The following is an 8,639-nucleotide window of genomic DNA, read 5'->3' on the forward strand; positions in this document are numbered from 1 at the left end:
TTACCCATATAGGTATAGTTGTGTAGATGTTTATTTGTTGTGAGTGACTAATTGCTAACGAAATAAAACATAAGAATATAAATTAAAATTAATCCAAAACCAAATATGGAATAAGAATAATACAAATAAAATAAATAATATGTCGACATCGAGTTGGTTTTAAATCAGAGTGCCAACGCCATCTATAGGCCTTTAATAGAATCATCAAATTGATTTGTAAAACGGAATGCAACGCCACCTATCGGCGTTCGACAGAATCTACGCAACACAGTGTAGTGGGGATGTCAGCCGACATAATATAAGCGGTAGGCGAGCTAACAGTTCAGTTTACTGTAGTTTGCTGTATTTGACTGAAGTTGGCCGCAGTTGACTGTCATCAAGTGTGCGGAGAACATCATCCGAGAATAGTGCTGTGGGTGTGTGGAGACTGTCTCGCGTTCCGTAGTAAGTTTGCGTGATGGACTGACGAATTATAATTTTTCTGGCGATAAAACTATAATCACTAACCCCCTTATTCATAGACGTTTTTTATCGAACAATCGAGTAAGGCTGTGATAACAAGTCTGTTTCTCAGTGCTGACGGCATGGCAGTCTTCGCAGTGCGTAGACGTAGGGCCGTTGTGATTGGCTAATATTGAAATACAACAATAATAACCAATCACAACGGCCTTATGCCTATTTCTCAGTGCCGTTGGGCACTGAGAAACAGGCTTGTTATCACAGCTTTACGCCGTCCTTAGATAAAAAACGTTTATGAATAAGGGGGTAAATCTTTAATTTCTTGTTATTTTGAACCGACATATCCCCGTATACGCCCACGATACTTAGCTGTAACTAGCTGAAGAGAATCATGATGAAAATACACCGTGTAAACCGACAAATATAAAACTTAAATTATGAAGAAATATCCATATATTATTAAAACTAAAACGGGAACTTCTGTTTAAGACAACTTAATAAGCAATAGTCAGACAACGGATCCCAACACGAATTTCACAAAGAAAACTAAGTTACAAATACATTTTGTTCACACATTTTATAAATTCATTGTTATCGTTATTGCATTCACAATTTATCGAATAATATATGGTGATCCCTGGCTTAAGTCGCGTTTTATTCTACGCAAACAGAACAATATTGTCGGACAAGCTTATAGAGACCATGGTTGCTGGTCTTACAATTAAATTTTGACTCAGTGGGATATAAGTCACAATCCCATAGGGTGACAGCATCATCAAAGCGCTTATAATTTTTTGTCCTTGTCAGTTTTTTTTATCTCAATAATTTACAATGTGATTTTCCTCAAAAAAGATAATTTTCCCAACCAAAGTCGTGAGAAAACTTCGTGCTTAACACAATTAATCATATCGCTAAATCAATCGCGACTACCTCGATGACCTAGTTGTATTGCATGCGCAGTATACACACCGCCCTGAGGTACTGGGTTCTATTCCCGGGTCAGACGGTGATATTAAATTTTTCTAAGACTGTACTTTACGCCCGAAATGCCCTATCACATCATGACGGAACACATACATATGGGGAAACGTGGGTGACCGTATTGCATCCCTGCCACCCTTCGAGTATAAACGATGTTTTTGTGTAAAAATAAGCACAAAAACAAAACACTCGACACACTTCAAGCAATTTAAGTTGATCCAGCCAATATCATGGCAAGTTGATCCATAATTCAATCGTAAAGCCTATTCGCAGTAGATACAGAGAGAACGCTCGGCATATCGCTTGGATGTATTGCGTGTTTATACGACCCTAAGCCTTTGGCTATTATACTGGTCTAGAGATCTAAATTCAATAATACACTACTGAATTTATACATAATGATCTGCTAACAGTGAATTTGTAGATTACTATCAATTCCTGAAACTGTCTGTCGGGATTATAATGATTATAAAGGACGTTATCGAAAACGGCCCCAGAACCAACAAAGGGGTGACTTACACCATAATTATTTATGTATTTTTTTATATTATTTGCAAATATGTGTATAAAACGGACAAGCTGTTATATCCAAAACGAATATGTAAAAGTATTGTAATGACTTAAAGTCAAAGTCGTCGACATGTTTACAGCTAATTGTCTATAGAGATGTACCGGTTCGACAAAACGTTAAATCGAATTACCGATACTTAATTGAAAACATTTCATTTTTTCAACATACCCAAATGTTTATATTTTATGAAACTAGATCTAAAATTATGACATCCATATTTTTTTCTTTTTTCGAAATTCAGATATTTTCATTCATGATTTTCACTTTGAATTTTGTTTTATTCTAAAACGACGTAAGCACCAAATGACGTCAAATATACGGCTCAAAACGCAATGACTATTGCTTTGCAGTAAAAAAGAAGTGAAGTGACAGTTTTTTTGTTTCTCTCTCTCTCTTTGAAAGTAACAGTTGTGACGTATCTATTGTAATATTGACATTTGACGTTGACAAATGACGGTGTCTTAGTTTTTTAAAATAAATAGTAAGGTGGACCGAGGAACTATTTCATTCAACCGTATATGTGACGTCATCAAGCATTTTTCGGTTTTTAATTTTTTTCTTCGAAATTAAGTATTAAAAAAATATTAAAAATTCATAATCGAACTCAGAGTGGAAAAATTAAGAAACGGTATTTTTGTTTTAGGTATGTTTTCATTTTGAAATGTTGTCAATTATTGAAACATGTTAATATATTCGATTTGTGAGGCGATATTTTCTTTCATTATTATAATAATATTTAATCGAGCAGTGGATGCGTATCAAATAAATAGGTAGTTAGTTTTAGGACTAAATTGATTATAGATCAAGTCGTGTTCAAAAAATTTATTTTTTTAATCCATATTGATTTACTTTGTTTAATTAGATAATATATACATATAAAAAGTAGCGTTCTTCTCTATCCCCCCATCCCGGGGCTTCAAACTCTCTCCATATTAAATTACTATCGGATCTGTCCGTGTGAAAGGTTTTCCGGGGTAAAGGTCACACTAAATATTATCCCGAATAAAAAGAACTCTATGTTGAACAAAATCGATTTTAGAATAAATTATCGATATTATCGACCCGGAATCTAGTCGAGTAGCATCCCTAATTCTTACTTCATTTTTCAATTCAACGTTACCCACACTTCACTCCTCACGTCACTCAGAAATAAACTAACTATTTAAAAAACTATTTTAAAGACTCTCACTATTCCATTGACGATTCGGCTATTGTAACAAACTCCGTGCAATTGATTGCGATTTATATATGTACAGCATGTTGGGCCATGGTAAAAGACCATATATACTTCAGCTGTAACAAATGTTAGTAGAAGCTGCGTGCTCTTTAATATATTGTTGGAACTCCGGACTCGCTCACATCAAATAATTTCATTAAGGACAAATACTCCACATCATGTTAGAAATATCATTTTAGAAAGACTTGCACCATTGGACGAACATATTATAATGAAATGTATTATTAATTTAATAAATATGGTGATTGGTAAAACGGAATTGATAAATAATACCATAACAACAACCCTCCTGCACTATATTTAGATAATATTTTATATAACAATGTAGATGATGACGAAATAAATAATATGAATAGAAAATATTTTTTTATTTGTTTTATTTAATCCTGCATGCCCTAAGAGTCTACCAAAAGTGTGTAAAATCTGCCATGCTTTTGATGAAGCGTGAATGGTCAACAACGCCTCTGCCTGCCTCTTCGGGCAATACGGGCGTAATAACTGATGGTGTTTTTATATATATATATATAAAAACACCATCAGTTATTGATGTAAATACTACATAATTAGGTACCCTTTTACTATTAGAAAATTATATACATCAAGTCTTAAAATAAACTTGTTAGAGTAAAAAATAATCAGATACCTACATAGTGATGAATCTTTAATGCTTCGATACATATCGGATACTTATATTAATAAAAGGCATATTTAAAGCGTAAATGATAGGACTTCAAATCTACCTTGAACATTGAAACGCTTTCAATGTTTACTATCAATTATAACCTCAAAATCTAATAGTATTTTTGGATTAATGCGATATCCCAGCTTGTCAGTTTTATAAATAATATGTTATGAGAATTTATTAATGATTCTAAATATTACAAACATTTTTCCATTGCCGTTGGTTCCGGGACGAATTATGTATGGGCACAGAACAATGTCCTTTGTGTATATTAATAATTTTGTGTTTAAACTGACATTCAATGTTAAATTATCTATACTTATGATAAATCTGTAGAGAGGTCAATTCTGTACATGAAATATATTTCCAAAATAACTATCAGGGGGTGATTAGGGATCGATACTGATGCCAAAAATGCAATTAGTAAAATTTTTGTCTGTCTGTCTGTCTGTCTGTCTGTATAACCGTTATAGAAACAAAAACTACTCGACGGATTTTAACGAAACATGGTACAATTATTTGTCATTCCCCTGTGCTAGTTATAGTATACTTTTCATCACGCTACAATTAATAGGAGCAGAGCAGTGAAGGGAAATGTTGGGAAAACGGGAGAAGTTACTCCATTTTTTAAGCTTCCGTCGCGTGTGCAACCTTAATGGTTAAAGCTACACAGAAATCATGTATGACGGAAATGTTCTCCTTAAAATTATGTAAAAAATATCCCACGACAGCATATGTCTATCTTTTATGGTTGACTCACAATAACACGTGTAACTCCCGATAGCTTAGCAGTTCGAAGCTTTCTCATTATATTTGTCTACTCTTACGTTTATAACACTCTCAGTCATCCCTAATTAAAAAAGTTAACATTATTAAATATTCCATAAAAAAGAATCATAGAAATCGGTATAGAAACACCAAAGTTATACATGAAATACGCTAATAATAAGCCATCACGCGTGAATACTTTTTTTTTGTTTCGCGGAGAAAGTACCTTATTACTACCGCCCAGCCTTCGCGGGGGGCGACTGAGCGGTTACGCTGAGATAACCGTGCCTTACGGCCCGACGTTGAGCCGTCCGGATTTGATGGTGACCTTCGAGCGACCGCCGGGCCGAGTCTCTAACCAAATGTACAACTTAACCTACGCACGGCCTACCAGCTAAAACTCTGCGGTGGCCCTCTTCGGCGCATTTGGGACGGCTGCGGGCTTCCTCTGACGTTGTAGTGTCTAAGTCTACGACCGCAGCCGTCCCTGCGCGGTGCCGCCTTGCGGCCCGTCTCCTATGGAGGGGGAGGGGGGCTCAGAAGCCCCCGCGCACCAAAGGACGCCTTTGGCGTCTACGGCAGTATGAGGCCAACAACACACTGCCGTCCATCCCGGGGGTCAACCGAAAAATGTGCAAAATGTACAAAAATGCACTAGGGCGGACAGCCCCCTGCTGCCCGCCGACGACCCCCTTCGTGGCCCCCTTCGTATTAGTCGCCTCTTACGACAGGCAGGGGATACCGTGGTGGAATTCTCCAAACGCCCCCATTCCACAGGGCGGGAGACGCCGGTCAGTCGTCCACCCGGCGCCTCCTACGTCTCCTCTGACGGCGGGAGGGATCCTCCCTTTCTCAATCCCTCTCGGCACTCTCTTTCTGCGAGAGGACCACCTCGCAGAAGTGGGCCACCGCACGCCAGGCCTCCCGACTGCCGACCATGGAGGCGACCACGGCTGGCAGCGAGAGATCTCCTCCGACGACTGAAACGAGGGCGCTGCGCTCCTCGTCCCAGGCTGGGCAAGACTCCAACGTGTGTTGGGCCGTATCCCGCGGGCAGTTGCCACAATGGTGACACATGGCGCTTACTTCTGTGCCTACTATTTTACACAGGTACTCACCGAAGCAACCATGCCCGGTGAGCACCTGCGTAAGGCGAAATGTCGCCGCGCCGTGGCGCCTGTCCAGCCATTGCACGCGTGAATACTGAATCATGGTATATGCTTCCTTCGATTTCACCAGGATCCCATCATCAGATCCTGACCGGACAATCGGACCACCTGCATACCACCATACATTAAAAAAACATCCCGACAAATTGAGCACCTCCTCCATTTTTGAAGTCCGAAATCCACGCGGGCGAAGCTGCGGGCGGAAGCTAGTTCTCAATAATATTCAAGTTATTCTCGATAATTTTCGGGTCAGTAGATACGTTATTTATGTATTTTACTAACGACCCGTCCTGGCTTCGCCTCGGTAGCAGAGCATCGGGGCCTCAAACTACCTCCATAAGAAATTGCTCGCGGTTTCAACCGAAAACAAAGTTTCATGACATAAAAGTGCCGCTCTTTATTTTTCCGGAATTATAAGTAGTTTGTGTCCTTTTCAGGCTCTTACACAATCTTCATACCAAAGGACAATGCCCAAAACTAGGCTATCTTTGCGTCAGTCATACGTCTTAACCAAATATCCACAAAAAATCATCATTTTAATTATTACTTCATTTGTATTTATTTCAGTCATAAAAGATATGAACAAAAAGATGGTTTAATTGTTGCAAATGAAACGCCAGATAATTTACTTCCAATATGGCGAATTGATACCAATTCATAACAAATTCCCTTTTTAAATGGAAGAAAAAAGTAAATATGTACAATAAATGTGCCAGTACTTGAATCTATAATATTATATGTATTGAATATTTTATTCATCTCAAATATAAAATAATATATTTTACTTAATAATTATGACCAAACTCCAATTACCTGGTAAAAAAAGAGAAAATATAAATCGTTCCAAAAACAAACAAATGATGACTTGTACTTGCATTGACAGAAATACTAAAGTCAGCTAAAACATGTCTGGACTATATTTTTAATTAATGAATATATGGGTACAGATTTTTATTACATTGGCAACTGAAATTAATGACATTTTGACACTTACTCAAGGTCGGAGCGTTTTTCTTATGTATTTTAATGTCGAGTCGAGAAATCCTCTGTTAAAAAACAACGTGTATAGTGTGTGTTTCGAACTTTAAGACCCAGGACAGTTAATCGAGACGGCATATCTCGGCGGTGCATTAACTGCACCTCAGCGGCGCCACAGCAACGACAAGTATATTTCTTGGATGAGCTGTCCAGTTTGTAAGTTATGTAGATTATTGTTAACATACCCACAATGTGGGAAAAATCTTGCCAAAGTTAAAGAAAACAGTTTAACAATAATAATAATAATGAACATGTTTACTCAACTTCTACATTGTATTTTAGGTTTCAAGGCTGGAATGAGTTTGTGCTGCCTGCTGGAGATCAGCTAATAGAGAGGTTCACAGACAACAACAACATGAGATGACCCAACCAGCGCTGCAAGAAGTCATTTACCCACTTCAGCAGTATATATAAACGTGCTGCAACTATATCAATTTTTTATTTTATTTTGGGATGCCTAGAGTATGTATCTCTATTTAAAATATACATCTATATAAAAATATGCATCGGATTTCGTATTTCTCGTTTATTTTTCTTACCCTATGATAATTAACTATTAGCCTAATCAGGCTGTGAAGTGAGTTCCTGGGTTCGATTTCCAGGCCAACCAACATTTTATCTCGGTGTTTCTAACATGAGTTGCCTGGGATCGGAATCCTCCAAAGAGGGTTGGCGTCAGGCATACGGCTAGTCATAAAAACTAAGCTGAATCTAATATGTGTTGACGCCATATTGGAGTGAGATAATGGTAGGTGGAAATAAAGATTAGCTAATCCATGTAATAGAATAAGTCGTAAGTCAGAAAATCATATACATAAATGGTCAGGGTAACATACTCGTATGCTCCGTGGAAAAACTAACATTCCGTCATACTATCTTAGAAGTTTTATTGGAGTTTCGTCTTATCAGGTATATTAGTATCTTTCAGATTCTTATGAGGGGAATTAAAGCTAGGTGAAAACACCGTCCAATAGTTGCTTATAGCAATAACAAGTAAGTAATGAATTATTGAACTTCGTAGGTTCTTTCTACCGTACATTATTGCAGTCCATACTTAACCTCAAAATAACCGCGCTATAAAAATTCTGATTACTCTGAACTCCCATCGAATATCCAATTGTTTTCAATTTGTATAAAAATTAGGATATATTCTTTATAATTTAGTGAAGGTTTTGTATAGACGCAAGCGTAGCCCAACTTTCATACAAAAATGGGCATTCTGCTTTCAACAAATCTGTATGGTAGTTTTTGAGTTTATAGTGTTCAGACAAACAGACAGAAGCGGTGGGGGCTTTATTTTATAACATGTAAGGGGACTGTAGTACACATTTGTTTTTTATTGCTTTGAATGACGAGACGAGCTTGCTGTTCGTCCGATGGTTAGCGATAGGACCGCCCATAAACAGTAGAAAAATCATCCAACACCTTGAATTACAAAATATTGTTTGGTATTCCACTGCGCTCGCAGTATCCTGAGACATGAAATGTCAAGTCTTATTATGTCCAGTATTTACACTGGTTACAATAGCCTTCAAACCGGAACTCAACAGTGACTACACACTGCTGCTTAGCGGCAGAAATAGATATTGCGGTGGTACCTACCCAGGCGGACTCTTACATATGAGAGACCTACCACACAACTTAATCAAATACATTTACCAATGTAGTCAACAAATTATTTCGGATATTTTATAAATAAATAGGCATATGATTTTTTTCGCATAGTCCTGATTT

This window comes from Manduca sexta, chromosome 24 (assembly GCF_014839805.1).
Source record: "Manduca sexta isolate Smith_Timp_Sample1 chromosome 24, JHU_Msex_v1.0, whole genome shotgun sequence".
NCBI classification, from domain to species: domain Eukaryota; kingdom Metazoa; phylum Arthropoda; class Insecta; order Lepidoptera; family Sphingidae; genus Manduca; species Manduca sexta.